Source organism: Chroicocephalus ridibundus, chromosome 1 (genome assembly GCF_963924245.1).
Source record: "Chroicocephalus ridibundus chromosome 1, bChrRid1.1, whole genome shotgun sequence".
NCBI lineage: Eukaryota > Metazoa > Chordata > Aves > Charadriiformes > Laridae > Chroicocephalus > Chroicocephalus ridibundus.
This window is the reverse complement of record NC_086284.1, coordinates 113,868,494-113,892,794: the sequence shown is the minus strand read 5'-3', so window position 1 is coordinate 113,892,794 and position 24,301 is coordinate 113,868,494. Positions and strand designations below refer to the sequence as shown.

Here is a 24,301-nt window from a genome sequence, read left to right as displayed (position 1 = left end):
AATGGTTCAGCTACTACTGTTGATTCTCAGAGTGCAAGAGTTGTTTAAACACTATATTTTTCTCCATGTTTTGTTGTAAACTTATTTTGTCTCTTTCTACCTATGTACGTGGTGAAATAATGGTCTAGTAGCAAGTAACCTGCTACTGTGGTATGACTTTTCAATAGTATTTGTAATAATTGACATTGGTAGCTTGCAACTGGAGTGTAAAGTGTAAGGACCTTGCCATATTATCAATACCCTACACACAGGACCTCTTGAACAAAGTCCCCTTGTCACTGATTTATATTCTTCTATGTAGGGCAATTGAGCGCGTTTAGACCTTTAACTGCAGTGTGCATTAAAATATACTACAGGCTTTATTTCTAGATAATTTTCATACACTTAAATAGACCTCATTAAATACTTAATACTTAGAAGACCTCATTAAATACTTACAATTTTAAGCCTATTAATGTTTATTATCTAGATGTATGCTTATTATATAATGTATATTATCAACAAGACAGTAATAGAAGCTTAGCTGTGTGTGATACTCTTGCTTATACATGTAAGCGCTTACATTGTTTTCAGTTCTCAGTTATGTTAACCTATGTCATCATTACCTCACATTTACTCTCCATTCAGCAGACAATACATAAACGCTGCATCTGGTTTTTGTTCTTTTCACTGCCTGAATTTTCAAATGGGGTATTTTCTTTCAGTCCAATGATTTCTTACATTCAGTAAGGGCCATAATTAAAATACTGCAAATTGGCTGTCTTTGTATTCTGTAATGGAGAAAACTTACCCTGATAATTATTTTTTTTTACTTTTTCTCTTTTAATTAGGAATAAGTGGCTTAATTTTTAAGAATGTTTGTTCACCCTCTTTGCACAGAGGAGCAGATGTGCCCTTGGAAAGCCACAACTTGAGAAAGAATAAGCATAGGTAAGTGAAATTCGATGAATAATTGATTACTGAAGTAACTATGTAATTATCAGGGAATCTGACGGATAATTTTGACAGTGCAGAGAAAAAAAAAAAAAGAAAGCTGTAGACAAATAAAGCCCTGTTTTTAAAAATCAGAAGCATTTCTCACACTAGACCGCACAATAGCCCTGCAAGAGCAGCTATGAAAGGGGAGCTTGCATTGACATCCGTTTATAATGTGGCTTTCTCCCGCTTAAACATTGCAACATGTATTACAATACCCGAGGTAACGAATCAATTAACCGGGACCCGGCCCCTGCAGCCGTCATCCCCACACCCCCCACACCACCCCCCCCTTCCCTCCTCTCTCTCCCTCGCCCCCCGGTTCCCCCAGCCCGTGCCCTCTCCGGAGCCGCCGGCTGCTGCTCGGCTTTGTAGTTTGCCGGCGCCGGAGCAGTAGGACCCGGGGGCCCCGCGCAGCCACCAATAGACGCCGCTACTCGGATCTATTTGTATGCGATGCCTCCCGCTCTGCGCATTAATAGTAATACAGATAACGGGTCTGAAAGAATTCCCTTCTGAAGAAGGATTTGATTTTGTTGTGTTTTTCCAGGGTCCTGATACTGGGGAAGAATCCGGTTTCATTCCCCGCTTTTAGTCAAAAGTCTCCTGAACAGCTGGTCGTCTTAGGCGCTCTCCCTCTCTCCGTACAGATACATAGAGATATATCCCCGCTCTATGCAAGGAAAGTTGCGAAGGACTGTCTGGACGATGGAACCGCTAGTTTTCTGAGAGCCTTCTCATCTCGGAGGGTAAGTTCCACAACTACCGAAGCAGCGACCGGTGCGAGGGGTCTGGCCGGCAGCTCCCCGCTCCATCGGGACCGGGCAGCGGCTGCGGGCGAGGCAACAGTTTCCCGCAGGCGCCGGGAGAGGTCACGGCGGGAGAAGGGGGACGCGAAAGTAGCTGGTGCGCGGGGGTCGCGGCGGGAGCGGCCCAACAAGTTTCGATGCCGGTACCGGAGGCGTGTTTATTGTCTGTAAAGTTGCCGGGGCTTCCGCGGGACGGCGTCTGTGCGTCCGTCCCCCTCCGCTTTATTACCGCCCTTTGGCTCGGTCGTTATTAACAAAGAAGTTTTGCCGCTGCGCAGCCGGTATCCCCGGCTGTGCCCGCCGGCCCCTGGGGCGGTCTCGGGGTGTCTTTCGGGCTGGCCTGCGGCCGCGGAAGGGGGGAGGGAAGGGGGGTGGATCCGCGCCCCAACTTCTGGCGGGGCGGTCCCCGCAGCCGGGCGGCTGAGGAGAGTGGCGCCGGCTTTGTTTTCGCCGCGCTTGCTTTCACCTTTTCCCTTCCCGCGGGGATGCGGCCGCCGGGGAGCAGCCCTGCCCGGGGGAAGCGCCCTCCTCTCCCCCCGCCGGCGCCCGATCCCCGCCGGGGCGGGCGGGCGGAGACCGAAATTCAGCGGCAGGGGGGGAAATATTGTGCATATGTGTGTGTGTGTGTGTATATATACATAGGTGTATAAATATCTTTAGAAATGGAAAGCGGCAGCACAGGAGCGGGGTTGTGATAGGGCACCCGCCAGGACTTGGATGGGGGCGGAGAGCGGCGGAGCGGAGCCGTCCCTCTCCGCAAGGGCGCAACCCGCGGGTGTGCGGCCGCCTCCCCGCACAATGGAGGGTCCCCGGCGCGGCGGGGCTGGAGGAGGAGGAGGAGGAGGAGGAGGAGGGAGGCAGGTCTCCAGCTCGGCTGCAGCAGCTGCTGCTGCAATGCTGCAAACGCGCACCGCCCCCGCCCCGCGGGGCAGCGCCCCCGCCGAGGGTGCGCGGCGCTGCGCGCTGCCGCGCGAAGGGGCAGCCGGAGCCCCGCGCAACGCTGCCGCCCCCGCGCAGGGCACGGCCCGCCGTGGAGGGCGGCGGGGCGGGAGGGTCCTCTAGGCCACCTGGCTAATGCCCCGCGAGTTTTGGCCATGCGGGAGGGGTAGCCACAACCGGCTCTTTCCGTGCTGGGCGGGCAGCAGGAGTGCTGCCGCACCTGAGTGTGAAGGTATTTAAAAAAAAAAAAAAAAAAAAAAGGAATGCAGAGGGAGAAATGCAAAACACCACTTAATTGCATCCTACTTTTTGCATGTGTATGTTTACCTTTAAAACATGCTCAGGATCTATATCTCTTTTTTTGGTAAGGTGTCGTAGGTTAATCTTTTTTCTCAGTGTCTACTGGGATGTGTTGTTAGTTAATGATCGATGATTCAAAAATAGATTTTTTAAGGGTTTAAGATGTTTTTAGTTTTAATATCACTTGCTCTTATTTCACATTTTAGTTACAAAAAGAAATCTTAAGTTGCTGATTACCCTGAGTACATTGAAGAACTTTAGAGGATTTTTTTTTGGGGGGGGGGAACACGTTTTGTGACATACCTGTTTCACAGATGTGTGGATAGAAGGGACAGTTATCTAATCCTAGACCATAGATATCTCTAATCCTTGTGCTGTGGATACGTGTTAAGGTTCAACTGATAGGCAAGAACTGGCATTTGAGAAGGCTTCTTAATAAACTGAAGTTCATGCTTTTCATTAAAGGAAAAAGAAGCCTTTGTTGGATGCAGTTTGAAGATAAAACAGGTTAAGAATGTCCTGTTATATTACAGAGTAAAAAGACCAATCTCTAAACCTCATGTCTAGCTCTTTTCTATGTGCTTCTTTCCTTTATTCATTTTAAATTTGTCTGCGTGCATGTTTTCTACTTACATTTTACACTGCTCTAAGTTCTGGGGCATTACACTGGCATAAACAGGCTGTAACAGTGTGGCAAGAGACCTAGTTTTTGGTAATTTGATTGCAAATTGTATAGCAATTGTGTCCCAAGCCCCTACAATAACAGACTTCTGCAAGCATTTTTGGTACCATGACTGACACTTGCCCAGAAGCTGCACTGATTCTGTAAGAATCCTCATAAAAACAAAGGATGCCATTGTGGCCATGTGAAAGAGCTTGGTTGTTGTTGATCGACTTTGTAGTCAGTGAGAAGAAATTTCAGTCCTTATATCTTGCTTTCCTTGGTAATACTGAATCCTCAGTATTGAATATTGACCAGTTGAATACTGGAGAAATGAGGAGGGCTCAATCAATTTTGCAATGAGGTGTCTGCAAGAGTCTTCACCAAGGTGTAAAAAAAAGGTTTATTAGACGTAGTCTTCCAATAGGATTTTAAAGAGAACTAAATTCCTAACAAGAGGGAAGGTTATTTGAGTTCTGTTGCTTTCCTTTGAGGTTATTCCTGTGTTTTATCTTCTTTTTTTTTTTCTTTTTTTTTTTTTCCCCACTTTGTGGACTTTTCATATTGTCTTTTGCTGTAACTGGATTTGGACCATAATAACCAACACAATGCACATGAAAAGTATATATACAAAGTACTTCTTCAAGTAACTTTTCAAGACATATGTGCCACATCTGAACTTCAGCCTCAGCAATAGGGGGATGTGTGTTAGTCACAGGAGGCTTAGATATTTTATTTTTTTGAGGAAACCATGGGAAATCTCAATGTAATGAGCAAATGCAATATATTTTCCTTTCCTGTGTAAAGTATTAAATAGAACCGAGCGTGGAGAAGCCTCTTCTTCCATCTGGGTTTCCCTGACTTGTTTGTTGTGGCATATGGCTAGGTATAAATTTAGCAAACTTATTTGGTTCAACAGGTAAATGTGTAATAATTAAAGAAGAAAGTGTGAGGAAGGGAGGGTTTTATGTTTTCTTGACCATTTATGTGAGAGAAATTCCATAGGCTGTGATCCTCCTGGGGTGGAATCAGCAAAGGAGTCCTTAGGCCAAAATATGAAAATGATTGGGAAACTGTATGAATTTATTTGCTCAAATTTTTACACTTGCCCTTTTAAGTGTGTTCTGTGTCCTCAGAAACATTTAGCAATCTCTTGTTGCTTTGCTTAGAGCCAGGCCTGGACTCGCAGGTAGCAGGTGACAGAAGTTATATGTGTAATGTGTTAGTCCAGCGGGGGCTACAAATCTGTGCTTGAAAAAGAGGTGAAAAAATTAAATAAAGTGGGCTTAAATTTTAATTTTTCCACTAGTATATCTTCTCCAGATAGCCCCTTCTGTGCCTTAAAATGTTAATTATCATACTTTTTAATATATATATTGTATATCCTTGTACTAATATGTTTCTGTATGTCCTTGTTACTTTCCCAGCTACATCTTTGTTAACACACAAGATCAGGAACTTTAAGTGCTTTGATCTCTTCTGTTGAAGAAAATACTAGAATAATTGCAGATCAAGACTAAAGTTTTTTGGTAACATTATTGGTGACCACTTTATTTTTACATGTATTAGTCAAGCGCTATGGAATTACAGGTTCTGCACTTGGTTCTAGGTTCAGAAGCATCCTGTGGTCTGATATTTTTTCCATCTATTTCTGTGCTCCATAATACTGTAACTCAACTAATTTGAGTGGATTTGCACACCTATTTGCCTATATTATAGGGAAAATGGCCTCTTCAAGAAAAGCTTACACAACTTCAAAATTCTTTGCTCATCAAAGTGATACATCACACAATACAAATATGGGGAGAAACATTCTATAATGTAACCCTTGAAAGAGTTGTAAGGCAAGTATACACACCTTGAGCATGTAAGTTAAACATGCAGTAGCACCGTAAGGTTTCTGAAGACTCAAGTAGTCCTTACTCAGCACACAGGGAGGGCATAATGAAATATTTCCTCCAATCTACAAGAAACTTAACAGATGTCCCATGTTTCACCTGTAATATTCTATCTGTCTAAACTGCTCAGTCCATAAATCTTTCATTTCCTACCCATCCTCAAATCATCAGTCCCATCAGTTATCTCTCACCACCACCAATTTATAGTCTGCCAAACACATCAATCCTTTCCCTCAATTAACTCCCTCTGTCCTCTGAACTTCTCCACTCATTAATCTGTCCTTGTCCATCTTGAGGTCCTAGTGTGTATCAGCCTCCTGTCCTTTCTGGTCACCTCTGTGTAACTTCCATAAGGGCGTGTTTGTTTCCAGTCCTGTATCATCTGTCTTTCCTTAGCCATTTCCAGGTCTGTGCTCCAGGTCTGCTACGTCATGAGAGTTTCTCACGTTTTCATATGGTAAATTTGTTTCCCCAGGCATCCTTTGGCTTTCTCTTCTGTTAGTACAGTGTTTATCCTCTTTCCCTACTCCACCCACCTACTGCTCCTCAGGGTCCATGTAAGTTAATCCTCACACCAACAAAATGAGTGTGGCAGGAGAGAAAAAATGAGTTGTCAGGGAACAGCAGTGTGACTTGGTAGCCTACTGGTAGTCCCCAACCTAGGAGAGATATTGCTAACTCTGGTCTGACTTCTCTATAATACGGCTGGCTTCAGACTAATACTGTGTGGTTATAGTGTTCAAAATTCATCTAAGGAGTAGCATCCAGAGTCCAGAAAGTCTTATCTTCAGACAAGTGCTCAAGTTCCTAGGTCACGGACTTTTCTTACATGCTATTTTGGCCCCATATGTCATCCCTTTCTCCTTGCAGCCTGACCCAATAGGGATGGCAGATGTCACTTGCCCATATTCCTTGAAGACCTTCAACCATAACATAGAACATCTTAAGTTGGGGCTGAGGAGGTAACTCTACTGGGAAGACCAGAGCTATGAGACCTGAATTTTGGGCAGGAGTGTAGCTGGAATTGAGGTATCTTACTTCCGAATGAAGTAATTCCTGAACAATATAGTATTCCTTCTTTTTGTCCTCAGTTTTTTTGAAGTACAGTAGCTGCCATGGTTTGTATTGTAATTCATGCTGCCTGGATCTTCACCTCGCTTGAAGCATAGGGTTTCCTTCCAACCAAGGAGTGCCACTGAGTTTGAAAGACCTTCCATCTTGTTTCTATATTGCTGTGGGGTTAATCCAACTTCCCTAGTTCGGGAAGTTCTGCATCATCCCCATGTCTCCAGAGAAATTTTCAGGCTGAAGAAACACCTTAAGTAGCAGTTAGAATTTGGCTTTTTCTATATCACTTTCATCAATTTAGGGGAAATAATTCTGAGCAAATTCTGTTGCATGCTCTGGATTTCCTTCTTGGAGCCCCTGCCTGGGAGAAGAAACAGTTGCATGGGGGGCACGAAGAGCGAACTCAAGCGTGTATCTCTGTTACTCCCCGGAACAATAAATCTGTTCCACTCCTAAAAATAGCACAGGGAAGAATTCAACTCATCTGGTAAACTAGGATTCAGTTGCCAACAATGGCAACTTTTCGCACTAGCAAGTTTGCTATAGTGGTGAATATATATTAAAAAAGAACCATATTTGAATATGTAATCTAATATATCACACTTTAATGCTTCTAGTATTTTATGTGCCTGTTTGACCTCAGACATGATAGTCAATTAAATACTCATTTTATTTTATTTTATTGTTCTTCTAGCTTTTTTTTTCCTTCTAAAAGGCAACTGTAGAAAGGTAATGGAAAAAAACTTTATTAACGCAAGATGTTGGTGGTGAACATGCATGCGCTAAGTTGCTGGAAATCGCATTTAGTGTCCAGCAGTACATTGTAGAAAAAAACAAGGCTTGAGGAATTTCATTACAGTCTTCATTAAGACTTCCACGCTCATAATAATTTCATATCAGAAACCATGAAAACACTAAACATGAAAGGTAAAGTGATCATCCAAAAGAATATACACCTAAGAACAGATCGCTTAACCTTCAGGAGGAGTTCCACTGCATATGGTGCGACCCTTGGCAAATATGGAAAGGTAAAATAATGGCAGCAGTGTTTGCAACTTGCCCTTGTTCCAGGAACACAAAGACTTCAGAGCAGGATTTTACAAAGAACAGCTGGACAAAAGAGTTGTAAACTCATTTTAATTACTTACAAGACTTTCCAAATTTACTATACTCTTTCTAACTGCAAGTGCTGCCACACCCAGCTTAATAACTGAAAGTCAAATGTTTTTCTTTCACTCTTATTTATCGCCAGTAGTAGTTGTGACTCAGATATATTATTCTGCAAGTTTATGCCTCTAATCCGCTCCAGTTGTGTCAAGAATTTTAATAATGATAAATGCATTTAGGGAAATGACTTGACTCTTTGAGCTCATGTTTGAGTTTTCACAGCTGACGATTGGAAAAAAAAAAAAAAATAATCCTTTCTGTGTTAAAAATCAAACAGGAAAATTAAACAAATTGTTTGCAGGCAGATAGGACTAAAGACAATTCTAACTGAAATATTTGAATAAAATAAAGCTGACTTCAGTCCCCACATAAGCCCCCTGGTGCAGCTAAGTATTTTTGGCTAATAGCACTTCTGAACGTTCTTAAAATTAAGAAGCTGTTATTGAAAATATTGCTCTTTCTTATATCACGGTATTGTAATCAAGTTTGACTGCCTATGGCATTGAAATGAAGCACTGAAAGAACTCTTTCCAATAATTTCTTTTAGATTGGGTGTGCTGTATATGGATGGAAGCAAAGCACACTTTTGAACTATCTATCTACTGTTATGAAAATATAGGAACGCTTCCTCTGAGTGAAATAGGAGTGGAATGAGAGAATGGCAAGTATGGCAGAGGGAATTACAGGGTCCAAATATGCTTCGTCTTGCATGGAGATTTGACACTGCAAGTTAATTTTATCTTTGTTCGCTGAAACATATTTTGGAGTAACCCACAGGCTCTGTGCATTAGTAAATCTCATTACGGAAAACAGTCATAGTAGGGAGAGGATCAACATGAAAAATACATATTTAAATAACGATAATGACTGGATGTCAAGTAAAAACAAGAAGCATTCCTCTTCTCTTTTGAGGGTAAAAAAAGTACATTTTTCAAAATTTTACAGTCATGGTGGAATGAAGAGTATTTTATCATTTGAGTTGTCTTTGACACATTACCCAAAAGCAGGATTTTAATTTCCTAGCTCCTGAACAATGTGTAGAATAAGTGGTATTTCTTTACCTTGAAGCATTATCTCAGTTGAAAAAGTTCAAAAAAATACTTTAATCAAATGAACAGAGCTCTATCCATAGCATTTTAACTTTGAGAAATACAAAACTTTCAATCTTGAAATGTATGTGTAAGGTCTTAGGTACAAAGTTTAGCTCTGGGACATGTTTTGAGATAGTGGGGTTTTTTATCTTAAAATTTCTGGTAACAAATACTAAAATGTACTAAGCATAAATGGCTGAGAGAAGGGCAGGCATTTTCATGCCTTGCCATACTTAAACAACATCTACGTTCAGCCTTACTTGATTGGAGGGTGTTGTTGTGTTTCTACCAGTGGCTTATGTAATTAAAATATTTTTGCTTTTGTTTGCATTTATATTGTCAATGTGTGACTTCATTATTTTGCTTTTTAATTTCTCACATTATGTCCATAATATGAGCAACCATCCTGATTGTGAACTTTTTCCAATAAGTAATAATTCTCCCAAAATCTTTGGTAGGAGAATTTTGAAGTAGGTGGTCTGAATGATTTTCTCTAGGGGCCATAACTCCTCTCTCAATATTATTCCTTAATGTCATGTGTGAGAGAGACGATTTGCAACTACGCAACTTTCCATTCACATTGGCAACATAGCTCACAACTGTATTTCTGTAGAGATTTTATTTTAAATGTTGTTAATTTAAATACTGCAACCTGTTTTTCAGGAATGGTTATCTCAGATCTGCTAGACTAGATTTCTACTGACATTACAGTAAATCTCTTGTTTATTACCTGAGCTCACCGATATATATTTGTATGGGGAAAGTGCCTAATTTGCCCGTAGGCTCAAAGCAGCTCCCTGATTTTTCCCTGGTAGAAAATCTTAGCAGCCCCTCCTTGGTTATTTTAGGACAAGTCATAATGGGTATGCATTTGTTTCATGCAATAAATAGCTTTAAGTGCAAATACACTAAGTCTTTTGTACCTATTCCCATTGATTTCATGGCAATGAAATTATTTCACTTTATGCAACTCGCAGCAGTAAGCAGCACTTTAAAAGATGAAACAGATGAAACTGATCTTGTTCTATGTCAAGGTATGCAGAATACTGTAAAGCAAAATACATCTATTTTAGTGTGATGCTTTTTGCAAGGTTCATAATCTACTGTTGCTAAAGTACCCTATATGGCCAGCGTCACCCGACTCTGACTAATGAGACCTCAAGTTCTGTGCTAATCAGCAGAGATCAAAAGAGGCAGTGGCCTTAACCTTGCATTGATCCGGAGAGAGCCCAGCCATAGGTAGATGATATTATTCAGAATGTTGTTTTCCTGATAACAGGATCCAATTGTGAATCCTGCAGCTTTTCTGCTTATTTGCTTATTATTATCACAGATCAAGCCATTCAGAAAGAGAATTGGTATGCTTTATGAATAATGGAATAATCCAAATTTATTCTCATTGACCTCTATATGACTCTACACTGCATTTCTAATCTCAGACTGCACGCGTCTTCTTATGCTGGTGTTAGGAATAACCTATAATAATGGCAACCACTAAACATTTATTGCAGTTTGGTGCAAGACAGTACTGCCCTGTTCTGCTAAGATGATCGTAGATGACTGTAAAACTCTTTCTGGTCTTATTTTAACTCTATTATAACACGTTGCTTGGGAGAATTGTTCAAACCCTCACACATCTCTGGGAAGGCAGGAACACTTCAGCTGACCTCAGTTACTCAGATGTTCATTGATTCTTGGCTGATCTACAGTAATGAGAAGCATGAAAGCCTAAATATTTAGAAAACACTATGTAATATAAAATCATGTAGCATGTTTCCTGATGGTGCTACCACAGGTATATTGACCCTACTCTCTGCATCCCATCAAGTTCAAGGCTTTTGTCTTCATATCTAGGGAACTTAATGGCTTTGGCCCAGGAGAATTAAAAATTTTTCAAGCTCTTTATATAATGTTTCCATCTTTCTGGCCTGTTGGAATGTGCTACAGTAAAAATTAACGTGCAACCTCTGTAAGAGACAAGACTTTCTAGGGGTATATGCTAAAGCACTATGAAACCGATTGCTTAAGAGTTAAGAACCAACATTAAACTGCACCTTCCTCTCCAAATACAGCACTCCTCTTTGTTGGAGTCTTGTCTAGTTTGATTAGACAATACAGAGGGGATTTGTTGGTTTTAAGACTGTCTCTCAGTCATCACAGAGAAGATTCAAATGTGATAGCTGCAAGTAAAACCCATCCAGAAGGCAGTAACTTGCCACTACGCTCAGCATAGTATAGAAGTCACTTGTGTGGATGCCATCACAGGGTGCCCTGAAGGGGAGATCGTACATCAGTCTGCCCAATGTTTCAGAGGGTGAGGAGAAGAGGAATGCATGCTAGGTTCTAGCTCTTCCATAAACATCCTCCTTTTCTGGTACGGCTATTCTCTGGCAGGTGAGATGGATAGGTTGGACTAAAGCCACCTCTCCCTGTAGCCTTGCTTGTCTGCGTAAGATACAGCTGTTCTAAAGAGCCCATTGCCTTTGTGTGACACTAACTTGACTTGTCCCAACCAAAGTCACTAAAAATAGTTTCAGTAGTGAATGACCTTAATCTTTTCATTTCAGTGAGTTGCCATACAGTTATACGCAGGTGCACATATAGAAACTCTGACATGGGGGCTTTCTAGTTCTTGAGTTTTCTGAGGGAAAAATTGACCCTTTGCAGTCTCTAGGTCTGTTCTATCTCAAATATATTTCAGGGAAAAATACTGGAATTAGAAATATTAATATCTTCATACTTTGCAAGGTATTAATAATCTATAAGTTCTTAAATGTACCTGTTTTCAGATGACGATAGTATCTTTTTACCATATCTTAGCAATAAGAAGCGATAAGACAGAAAGCATGAGAAACAACATCCACGTGAAACCCTTTACAAGAGACGAAATAAGCTACAAATTCCTGCTCTGTTCCAGGTAGTTTTATCCCAGTGTCAAAGGAAAACATGATCTAGAAATCTAGATATAATATGTAAGACACAATTTGTAACTAAAAACGCATCCCATTTTCAGGAAAAACAGAAACAACACCAGAAAATCAAACATACCTCAGGTGAGATTCTTCCTTTCTCTTTTGACTTTTTTGTTGTTGTTATAAAACTTTTTTGCATAAATGGACCTTCATGTTCCAGTTTTATCCTTTCAGCTCTTTGTGACAACAGACCGTCCTTCGCGTACAAATTAGGCTGTTATTGTAGGTGGCACTGGAACACTAGTTGGAAATTCAGTTCCTGAGCCTGCTCCTCCCTCTAGTGGAACAGATACTCTTCTCATGAGTAATTCTGGAGAAAAGTAATGGAAATATGTAAGCTTGGCGATATAAGTTTCTTCCTATCCATAACTTCTTTAAATGGCTCAGAAAACTGAATGAATAAAGACTGCTTCTGTAGGCAGCTAAAACAACTGAAATGCTGCTCCATCTGGACCACCTGCTGGCTACAGCCATTGCTGGAGAACAAGGAGTAAGGTGCCTGTTTTGCCCTGCTTTGCTTTTGAGACTCCTTTGTGCTAGGGAATATTCTGGCTGTGTGACGGCTAATGCTGTGTCTGTAGCAGAGATGTGGCATCCTTCTCCGAGACTCTGCTTCAAATAGTAGTATTTTTTTAATTGGTTTGTACTAATCATCTAAGGTTAAGTGACTGTAGTTGAGAAGTGAAATGCCCATACTAATTGTCTTCAGTGTGTTCTGTTCCAGATGAAAAAAAAAAAAAAAGAAAGAGAACACGCAAATAAAAACTTTGTGCTATTAAAGTGAAGCTAGTGAAGGACTCTTAAGGAGAAAATGCTGTGTAATTAAAAAAATAGCCCAGGAAATGCAATATCAAATATTACATAATCCATCTTTCTGTTAATGTCATTTTTGTTCAAACATAGCATTTCTGTTTATAGCAATAGGCTACTGAAAAAGAATAGAGGAGGTTTGCTATGAGAATGGAGATTATACACCTGTTTAGAGTTCATGTATAAAATGTAACATGCATTTAAATAGAAAAAAAAAAAGCTGGAGGTACTCTTGCATTATTACCTGCCAGCAATTTTCAACGGTTTCCATGAAAAATGTTTGAATAATACATAAACAATTTGAAAAGGTAAATCTGAAGGCCTATTGCTTGCCTGGCTCAACAACATTTGGTGAACACTCATTTGTGACACTGAAGTCCACTCTCACCACCCTCATTACTAGTATCTGTCCATAGCTTTCCTTAGATGGTTAGGAGACTAAAGGTTATCAAAGCATTAAAGGCTCAGAAATGTCTATGTATGTTAGTGCAGCTCAATGACACACTGTATTTTACTAATACCATATGGTTTTGAAATGTGTTAGTGCCTTTCTCAGCTAGTTCCGTATCAAGTTACAATTTCATACTACCTTACATAGAAGTAACACAGTAAATAAACATTATCTTCATGGTTTCAACTTTTAACTAAAGAACCTGATTTTGTTTTCTCCAGGTCAATAGGAATATATTCACTAGAGAAAGATCATCAAGGAATGCCAATGATCTCGATTCTCTAGATCAGTAGAAACAGTACAAATAGGAACAAAATGTTTATTTTTTCCTGAATTATGGCCATGTCTTTAAAGTCTATTGTGAGCATTTGAATAAAAAAGCGTTAAGGCATGAATGCACTAAGAAAGATAGGATAATAAATAGGAAAGATATTGTACAGTACTTTGTAAATTTTTTTTAAGTATATTTTTCTTTAAGTGGTATATGATTTATGGACTATGCCTGTGTGAGTTGTACCTCCCACCAGTAGCTTCTCCACATAGAGAAAGAACAGCTTATTGCATCTGTCAGCTAATGAAATGACTCCCGCAGTTCAAGTAGTTGCAGCTTTGGGCTGAAAACTGTGGTTCTGACACTTTTGGCAACATATACCAGTGTCCTGTGGCAGAGGGTTTTTGTTTCATCATGATGTACAACTACTGCAGTGAGCAAAGACCATGAAGACCTGAATATCAGAAATCATTTTATCGTTAATCTGCTGTTTTGTTTTTTTTGTTTTTTTTTTTTTTTTGCTGAGAAGCAGAAAATCTGCCAAACCTTGTGCAGAACATAATCTTAGAGGTCAATGCAGTTTCAGTATGTATGATTACTTTCTTAAAATGCCAAGCTTAAAAAAAAAATAATAAGTGGGAGCTGAGATTGCCTTTGCAGAGGGTAATCACACATCCATGTTGGAGCCACACTTTGGCTGCCTGGGCACAGGAGGAAATACCTTCCATGTGATATTAATACTTTTATTTGTAAGGCCTTTGGGTCAAGAATTGTGTCATCCTGAAGCTATGCTGCACCTAGATTTTTTTAAAAATTAGCAAGTCCAAATATCATGCAAATGAATGGATTAAGTAATTGGAAATAGTCTGATTCATTACTGCACTGTTTATGGCTGTGCATGTAACCCAAAAAGAGATGACTGCAATGCTAGCATTTATACCTTATTTCTCTGAGTGTAAATGCACCTACAGACCTTTTATTACAGTCTAACTGGAGGGCCGGCGAATAATCTCAGCATGGTTGAGCAGCAAATGTTGAAGGATAATTGGATCTGCAGGCTAAGATAGTATGAACGTGGAAGGTCTGGTAGGGAAGATTGATAGGCAGTTCTTTTACATTGTGTTCAAAATCTACCTTTTGTTTGTAATTTTATATGGAAGATAACTTATCTTTAAAAGTTTAAAATTATAAGTTTTGATTCAAGTGAAAGATTGCGGTTAATGTTCCCTAAATAATGTCTTTGTAGTCGTAAACTGGTAAACAGAACATGCTGAAGAGTCCATTCAGTAAAGCTTATAAGCCTTTAATTAAATTGTGATGCCATTTATATAATGCTTTAAAAGTGAATCTTTGACTGTAAACTTCAAACATTAGGTTGAGGATATTAAAGTATTATATGTTCTACAGAAACAGCATGTTTGCTAATAGCTGTTTGGTTTTGGGTTTTATTTGTTGTTTTTTTTTTTTTTTTTTTTCCTTCCAAGTAAGATTTCAATGCATTATTGTCTATTCAAAGACTCAAAATATAGAGCAAAAGTACTTTGGATACATTCTGGCTGCCTTCATCTCTTCACAAAGCTGCTAGTGGATATTTTTTTTAGTAAGGGTGGCTTGGACAGGTTCTGCTGCAGTAAGCCTTTAATAATATTATTATCCCTTAGTCCCTTGCCTGTCCGTTCTGTCTCCTTTTGATAAGAAATCTGTTCTTTCATTGTTGTTTATCTTAGGACACTTAACAGCTCAGGGTAGGATACATTTTGTTTGCTTCTTTGCAAAGTTATTTTATTGAATACATATTTGATAAAGCCATAGTATTTAAGATAAAACTTGCCTGAGAAGAGGGTCATACAAGACAAATGACTCTCAGCCACGCTGTTACTCACGCTAGGTTTCACAGTGGTGTTGGCCAACATACATGGGGTCAAGTACCTGTAATTGGAATAATTTGACACTGTCCTCACATGCTTCAAACAGGTAAAGAAGACAAGCTTGATCAATTACAATGACAATCATTCTCTGTTTATAGGTAATCTTGGAATCTGCTATCCAACTATTCAGTTAAATTTGCTAGAGAAATTGAGGTCTCAAAGATATCTAAGTTCCTACAAGTAGCAGAGAAGAGAGAGACCAAAATTAATATCTGCACTACCACAGTATTTATCTACTCTGAATGATTGATCAGTGTGTACTTCTTGGCTGGCTAATGACAAGTGGGCTGCTCCAGGTCAGTCCCACATCCTGTCCTAGTTTGTTCCTCTGAGTCACTTTGGCATGTGCTGCTGGGAAATTGTAAATATGGAGTTCACCTCATGACTGGTTTCCACTGTGCCTGGAAGGAAGGGGAATGAAATGTAAATGGGATTATTGTAAGAGAACTGGAGAATGAGTTTAGGACCTGAATCTGTAGGAAAGGAGGCTTCACAGCTCAAGTTGTACATTGCAGTCATCCACAGGGTCCGCGTATTACGTTCTCCAGAAGAAGCTAAGCTGCGCAATTTTCAAAGGAGAGGGAAGGAAGGTGGGGGTGTGGAGGGGATGGAAGAAATAAAATAGGGTGTAGTCAGTATCAATAGTAGTTCTGGAAAATGTGAGAACATTCCCTAGATTTACTGTCATGAAACAAATCCATAATTTAGCTCTTGCTCTGTCCCTCACAAATGCAGCGACTAAACTCCTCTATTCCAATAAAAGAAGTTATATGAAATAATTTGACTTCCGAAGTTGATCAACTATGTGGGACTGAAAAAAATGTGAAGTATTTATCCTTTATCACTGCAAGAAAGGAGACTTAGAATGTCTTTAGCTGTTATCATTCATTATTAGTATCTTAAATAAGTAGTGCAAAATGCATAAAGGTGATTTTTCACTTTAATAGACAAATTTAATAGCTGGATCTGGATCCTATTTTGTAACCGCAAAATAATGACAGAAACTTTGAGCAGTCTAATGTAGAATATTACATTTCCTTTGCCTTCCACGGGGCCTTTTCTTTTACTAGTGTTTTAAAAAAAATAATAAAAAATTGGTAAAGTTTGTCATGGAAGTATACACTTCCACTTCTATAATTATGGTTCCTACATTTAAATTCTAACTATCTTATGACTGAAGATTTCAGTATTTTTCCTTTCAGGCTACAAACTGAGAGGCTCAAACTACTTCAAACTATTGAAAATGCTAATTGTGAATAAGATTTAGAGACTATGAGAGCACAGAAGTGAGCTTCAGCCTAACTTTTTGGTTTAACTCCTGTAGCAGCAGTTTAATGCTGTAGCAGCATTCCTGTAGCAGCTATTCAGTCCTTGGATTCTGTCTCACACATTACATAGTAATTGGCACCCAGGACTTTCTCCTTTCTGGGAATTGAATTAACCTTTGGCTGGAGAGCTCCTGTTGAAAAATGTATAATCCATAATTCCATATTGTGGTACAGCATTGTCATAGAAAAGGACCTAAGCGAGTTTGATAGCATTGCTCAGTGTTTCACAAATCGTCACTGCCACATTAGTAATCGAGAGGTAATTCAAAAGGCCTGCATTAAACTTACTTGAATTCACAGAAAATTGGCTTTCCAGTCAGATGTAAATTACTATTTTGCTTTCAGGCTTGTCAAGCAACAGCACCACCATTAGCAAACCCTCACTATATGTTCTTCTAACACTCACCTATATACTACTGACCTTTGGTAGAAGTAACATCTGCATGGTTATGGTATCTTTAGTCTAACAAAAAATATAATAGTTGGTTTGTTTATTTATTTATTTATTCCTAAGAATCAAAAGTAATTAGACTACATTAGAAAATAATCTTGTAGACCTGATATTTTAGAATCGAATTCAGCAAGAGTCTGGAGACGAATATATGTACCTAGAAATTGTAACTGGATGGTTCAGTTCACTTACAAGCAAAGTGCATGTCAGCGTGGGGAAAATCTGCCACGTGTGGACAACCGCCTAATAAGCATTCTGACCAGTAATGAGTATCTGGAAGGGCTTTTTTCGTTTTGGTTTGGTGGTTTTGTTGTTGGTTTTTTTTTTTTTTGGTTTTTTTTTTTTTTTGGTATAGCATCTTTCATGTCTTGCCCACACCTCCGCAGAACCAGGCAAAACAATGTTACAAAGTCAGCTTGCCAGCATCACACCTGATACAAATCTGTACGACTAGATGGTTTTAATGAAACTGAGCCAAAGGGCAACAGTTGCAGATCCACTTTGTCTGCAGGTTGAATTTAGCACTATTTAGCACTGAAAAGAACAGTATCAGCTTTTTACGTGCTTCTTAGGCAATTAATTTGAAATGTTTACCTTTGGGAATGAAAAATTTTAAAAGCTAGTATACCATAAAAAAAAAAAAGACTGCAAATTTATAATTATTAAAATATATAATTGATTTCAGTGTGACAAAATGATTAGCACTATTTGTAGTAGCAAACAGATATATTTTCTAACTTCTCAGTTGAAAGAAGTCACTCCCATTATATGCAAGTTAACAGCTGCTAATCAGAATACTGGGGTTTACACGAGGGCTGTTGAAAGACATCATAGTTATTATAATTATTGCCAAAAGAATAGAAAATAAATAAATAATCCCATTATCTGTATTGACAGAAATTAAAAATCTTAGACTAAATTATTCCTGTTTTCCAAGTTTAAAATGAATAAGTGTGGCAGTCGATTACTTCTTTTGCATTCCCTCTGTTGTACCACCAGCTTTATTGATTGGTTTCAATTAATGTATGCCAACAAGTAAATTAACGTAGCACCTGAGGCATAATTCTCTGGTGGCTCACGTACACTGACTCCTTACCATTCTTGCTGTTTTAACTCCTACTGAGCACATTGCTGGGAGCTACAATATTTTTCAGTCTGGACACGGACATTACCCGTGGCTCTAATGACAGGTCATTTACAGCAAACCCATGTTTCACTGCAGAGATGTCTCTTTAAGTGACATCTTATCAATGGCAATTCAATTAGTCAACCTTAAGACTTTGAGATATATCTCACACCGTGTCACACAACACTAGCTGTTTTGCATTTTAAGTGTTAGCTTTTGCCATTGTTTTACTTCTTTGGTAAACATAAAGAATGCAATTTCAGTACAATTCTTTATTCAGAACTCCATGGAAAAAATTTTCCACATTGAAACCGACTGCCTTCATTTCCAACAATGCTGTCAGCTGAAAAGACTTGTGTACTTGTACTGTAGACAGGAGCTTTTCAAAGCTGATGCTCACCCTATCACCATATCCCACATGTCATTAATTACCGTAAACATCAGAAGATTCTGAGCATCTGAAATCAGAGATCAGAGCATCTAAGTGTCTAAAATATTCAGCTACTGCAATATAAATAGGATACATATATGAATACTACTGTGGTGGACGCAATCTATAAATATAGACAGAAATACCATGTTTTTTTTAAAGTAGCAGAGAACTTAAAGCCAGGTCCTGATTTTTCTGGGTTACTTACACAATGAAGACATCCCAACAAGACATGGTCTTACTCTGCGTCAGCCAACTGAACTCCTTAGGGATAAACGGCACTGCTTTCTATAAAAAGTGCTTACCTGCTGCAGTCTTTGGGAAGAAGGGATTTCCTGGAGTATGTACTGCATCTCAGTGCAATTGCATTGTTCTTCAGTGTACAGTCCTGTATGTGCTGAACATCACAGATGAGTATGCATAAATTTCAAGCAAAGGAGATGGCAATCAAACCTAAGCATGTGTTCACAAGGTGGGCTATCTAAAGCCCTGAGCAACATTGCACACTTACAAATATAATACTTATACATCAGTAAGTGATACAGATGCACATAGGAAAATGTTTTTTTGGGAAATGAGCAATAAACCTGAGTTTAAAAATGAATGAATGAATGAATAAATAAATAAATAAATGTCTGATGGTTGTAATTCAACATAGGGTCTTCTAAACTAACATAGAAATCTTGGATACCAAGCATTTAATATCCCTAAATTCTGTCTTATAACTTTTCTGTAGTGAGTGCAAATGACTAAATACTCAAGTCCTTTCCCCCCCGCCCAACCTTATACATAAAAAATTATGTTTCTCAGTCTTTTCAGCATTCTAAAATGTTTTGTGTGTCTGTACTTTCTTATTTCTAAACCAGTATTTTCACATGTTCATCTTTGAGTTTGTTCTTGTAGCATCAAAGAATCATGATTTAAAGCTAGTTCTGCCCTTGTTGCTGAGAAGTAAACTGCATTTGTTATTTACATGGAGAAAGTATCGTCAGGGCAAATCAACTGGTGTATTTGGTAAGACTGTAAGATGAATGTGCACAGATAGTTTCCCTTATAATCTATGTGGTATTGCAGAACACCAGCTTGTTTGAGGTGCAACATTTATTTCACAAGTACGTGCAACATCTAATTCAGTATTCAGAATTGCATGCTAATGAACAATTTTAACTAGTTTCAAATAATTGAATCACTATTCTGAGACCAAATTTTAATGGAGGAAAAAATTGTATGATAAGGCTCATTAAGAGATTTTTAAAAGTAATTAGGTTGAGGTTTAAAAAAAAAAATAGTGGGCAAATTAATCCTGATAGAGTTATGCTGGCTTGTAGTAAACAAAGAAAATGAACTCATGAAGAAAACAGATAAATGATATCCACCAGTTTGTGCTAGGAACGCTTTTTTTGTTTGTGATAGTAATACATATATGTTAATGTGCGTGTGCGCGTGGGCTGGCATATGCATACAAATTTTCAGGGTACGTCTTTGTTAGTGTGTTAGTTTGAATCACGAGTATGCTTTTGAAGTGCATATATTTCTTTCTTTCTTTCTTTCTTTCTGATTATGCTTTGGTTCATGTCATGTGGAGCTTTTGCAATGCCTCAACTTGATTCCTTTCAGATGAAACTGGGACTCAGGTTTTGGAAGATTTAGCACACCCCAGGAGTGTAACTAATGCACTCCAGCTGCAAATGGGCATTCAGTCCATCAGGCCAGACTAGAGCTAATCTGAAATAAAAGGCTTTGAAAGGTGTATATTATGGACACGTGTTGTCAGCATCAACTGTTTCTCTCTACAGGCTTGCCACTATCCATCCATAAACAATCTGCTAACCTAGACATAGTCTCTGACTTCTTGTATGTTAATAATATTTTTTTAATTTTTTATTTAATGATTCTCTGTAAAGGATAAGACGCTATTCCTGCACAACTGTAGCAGGTACTTCTATAGTACATCACAAATGGAGTATGTACATTTATTCAGTGAGATAGCTGGTAATGACATCTTCATTACTGTATAGTAATAGTATGTTGCAAAACCTTCAGCATCTGAATCCCTCAGCAGAAGCTTAAAACTGTGGCCTGAGTCATCTCTTGCTGCTGTCATAGACTTTTAAAAGCTTATCCTGAGGTTTGTATAGGTTATTACTCAAGTTACCATACAGCTTGACTAAGTTAGTTGGACACTGTTGAAGTATGTATGAGATAACAACCCTAAAACTCACTCATACTAAACTCGAGCCCTTGCTCCAAAGTGCAAATTCCAATATGAAGAATATTTCCTATCATTACAATAAGAAATGTTACAGATTTAAAGTTAGTGATGAATATGAGTTACTGTCTGTAGCAACTGCTTTGCAGAGCCTTTCTGAGGGGTGGCAGGGCTTTTACATTTGCGTCTGCACAAGTTTTAAAACCCAAACATACTTCCTTCATATCTCTCTAAAGCAGTTGTTTCTGTTACTACGCTGCTCAACAATGCTTCGCTTTTATGCATTTGATTAAAACTGAATCACTGGGGAATATTAGCCCACATGACAAAATCATCACGTAATTTGGCAGAAGCATAGCACAGTTGACAGAGCCTGCTTAGGGAGAGCCCCAGGACAGAGCCAGCAGAGGGAATAAATTCACCTTTGACCAGAAGCAAAAGCGATGCCTTTTGGATTGAGAATTAAAGACTTGCTGTAAAATGTTCCATCTGCTCCAACACCAAACATTCAAATGCTTGCCACAAGAGCATTGAAATCTGAGCTTTTCAGAAATGTATAATAAATTATACTGTTCCTTATATGCTTAAAATGAAATTATTCAGCTACTCCCATATTCTGAAAAACCCGATTGCGTGCTTAACTTGATCTATGTAAGGGTAATTTAGTGGGCTTCAGCAGTAGGAAAAATGATTTCTTATGACTTTGTCTGATTCTCTTATGAAAGTTGTAGGAGCACGTAATTCTCTAGTCTTGAATGGCCGGATCATGAGAAGGTAAACATTTAAAATATCACTATGTTTTCCAAAATTATGAATTTCCAAATGATGCTGCCGCTACACAACTTTGCTTTCCCAAGGATGATAAATACATTTAACTTTAGTGACTTCTATTTGTCATGTTGTCTCATTTTCTAATCAGTATTTTGGAGTTTTACCGTTCTGACTTTCTACATGGGTTTTATTTTGTTCTAGTTTATTTTCTAAGCCAAATTGCAGATATACCTGTTTAGGGTTTGGTTTTTGCTTAGTTTTGCTTCTCCTGTTCCTGTTAATAGGGAAAGTGAAAACCCAACAAGAAGGATGAAATTGCTGTTAAAAAGGAATATGGGATAAACCAACAATGTATTGGCAGTCAGAATTGACCGCCTGAGGCAGCCTAATGAGAAAGAAAATGCTCTAGTACAATAGGAGGAAAAAATTTTTTCCTGATGTATTCCACCCCCCGCCCCCCCGTCTCTTGTCCAAATCACAGATCCCTGAATGATATGAAATCAGTTTCCTTCATTGTAGCTTTCTACGCTTTCTAAGCAGTGTATTCTGCTTATAAACTTCATTTTGTGACTTTGAATTGTTTAAATGGAGCCACGATAACTTCTGGCTCTCAGCCTTTTGTAAGACCACTTAGAAAAGAAAACTTTGGCTACAACGCATACCGGAATCATAAAGCTGAACATCTGGGAGTTTCTACTGAATGAATTAACCTCAGAATAATCCCCAGTTAATCTCTATCTATTCATGACCTCAATGGATACATCTCAGGAGAAAGTTGGTTTATGAAACAGAGACTCGGAACCAGAGTATGTATATTAAGGCCACGTGTGTTGTATTTCGTGTTTAATTTAATCAAGATGTTAAATAGTTGTAATATAAGATAAAAATACCTTAATTTTTGTTGGAGAAGTTTCTGGAACTGATAGTGCATATATGTCATTGTATGTCCCAATAACTTGTCAGTAAGTTGGTTATTTAATGTTTGTTGAGAAAAATAATAGTTTTCCTATCAAAATAGTACATGAAATCTGACCGTGATTTGTGAAATTCTTTTACACCCATCCACCTACAAAATCTTGGATGATTAGGTTGTTAGAACTACAGGACCACTACAAGAGTAAGAAAACCCAACCACAAAACAAATAAAATAAACCCAAGCGAGGTAGCCAAGTTAATTTGTCTAAATGGTTACTTTTGAAGCCCAGTTGATGGCCACATACGTTACAGGAACCATGCCATAGTATATCGTGTTTTCTAAATGTTTAGCATTTCTGTCTTGCATCCATAACTTAAGTGTGTTTATTTCTCTTCATGACAGTACAAAAACTGTACTTTTATGAAAGTAAACACATCTGAACAAATAAGTAGCAAATCACTGCAGATAGTGCAATACATATTCTCATTGAATTTTTGAAACAAACCAGGAAATATTTTTGTTTTAGACAGTAACTTCTTTCAGAAAATCAGTTAAATGTTGGATAATACTCACTTTGGAAAAGAAAAAAAAACACCAATTACAGCAAAAGATATTAAGAACTGACTTATTTGTACTAGAACATGAACATGAAGACCAGTGTTTCTATTCCTGACAAAGAGAATTTTTTCATCTAAGTAGGGAAACTGATCAGTAAGTATGCAAGTAAGGTGAAGCTGGGGAAAAATTCCTCCAACTGACTATGTCACAGGCGTTTTTAACTAAATAGAAAATATGCCACAGGCGTTTTTAACTAGATAGAAAATATGTCACAGGTGTTTTTAACTAGATAGAAAATTACTACCTTACATAGGATCTAGCTTTTGTTTTGTTTTGTTTTGAAAAATAGTAATATATGAAAATATTTTCCTTTTTTTTCCCTCTTCTTCCCTTATTTTTCTTATTCAGCTAAATTGCTAATTTGCCTAATAGGTGATACCATCTGGGGCCATGTAGTAGTCAGATTCTTCTGCTAACCTATACATTTCATACAGTATCTTTACTAGGATGTTGTTCTATGAACCACAGTGTCTGGACAAATGGAAAAAATATATCCCGGACAGGGACTTTAATCTATTGAAGATAGAAGAGACATGAGACTAAAAAAATATTGTTCTAAGTTGAATTCTGGTTGAGATTTAAAAAATAATTATAAAATATATCAAGAGGACTTGCATTTCTTGCACTTTCCGCTCGGTTTTGGCAAAGAGGAGGTATTGCAATCGTATTCCATAGCACTACTTTGTAGTCTGGATAACCCACACCTGTATGATGTCACATAGTGTAGATACTGTTTCTGGCTGGTATAAGACAGAAGTAATTTAGGAGTAAATAAATTCTCTTTTAATTTGGGCTCCAGCTGACTGCAAAAACATAAACGTTGTCAAAGACAATTTGATAGAAACACATTAACAATTTCACTAATGTCTTAAAGAGGGAAGAAGGGGGAGAAAATGCATATTTTTTTTTAAAAAACCATCCTTCTGTTTTCAGAACTTGTGCGTATGTATAACAGTTATGCAAAATAATTTTGTTTCTGCAGAAAAAATAATTTTGATCTTGCTGTTGTCCTTTTTTAAACTTGTTTTAAGATGAGCTGAATGCTTGCAGAGGAGTCATCTACATAAGAAGAAAAAGAAGCCTTAATTTTGAGAGTCCACAAATATAAATTA

The 24,301-nt window shown here is 38.4% G+C and overlaps 1 protein-coding gene across 1 annotated transcript in view; it reads left to right on the top strand.

The window, feature by feature from the left end:
- Nucleotides 1-1,510: 1,510 nt before the first annotated feature.
- ROBO1 (roundabout guidance receptor 1) overlaps nucleotides 1,511-24,301 on the top strand; it is a 740,954-nt gene continuing 718,163 nt past the window's right edge. The window contains exon 1 of the mRNA XM_063347718.1: nucleotides 1,511-1,724. The gene's annotated coding sequence lies outside the window, so the exon portion shown is untranslated. The remainder of the gene's footprint in view (nucleotides 1,725-24,301) is intronic.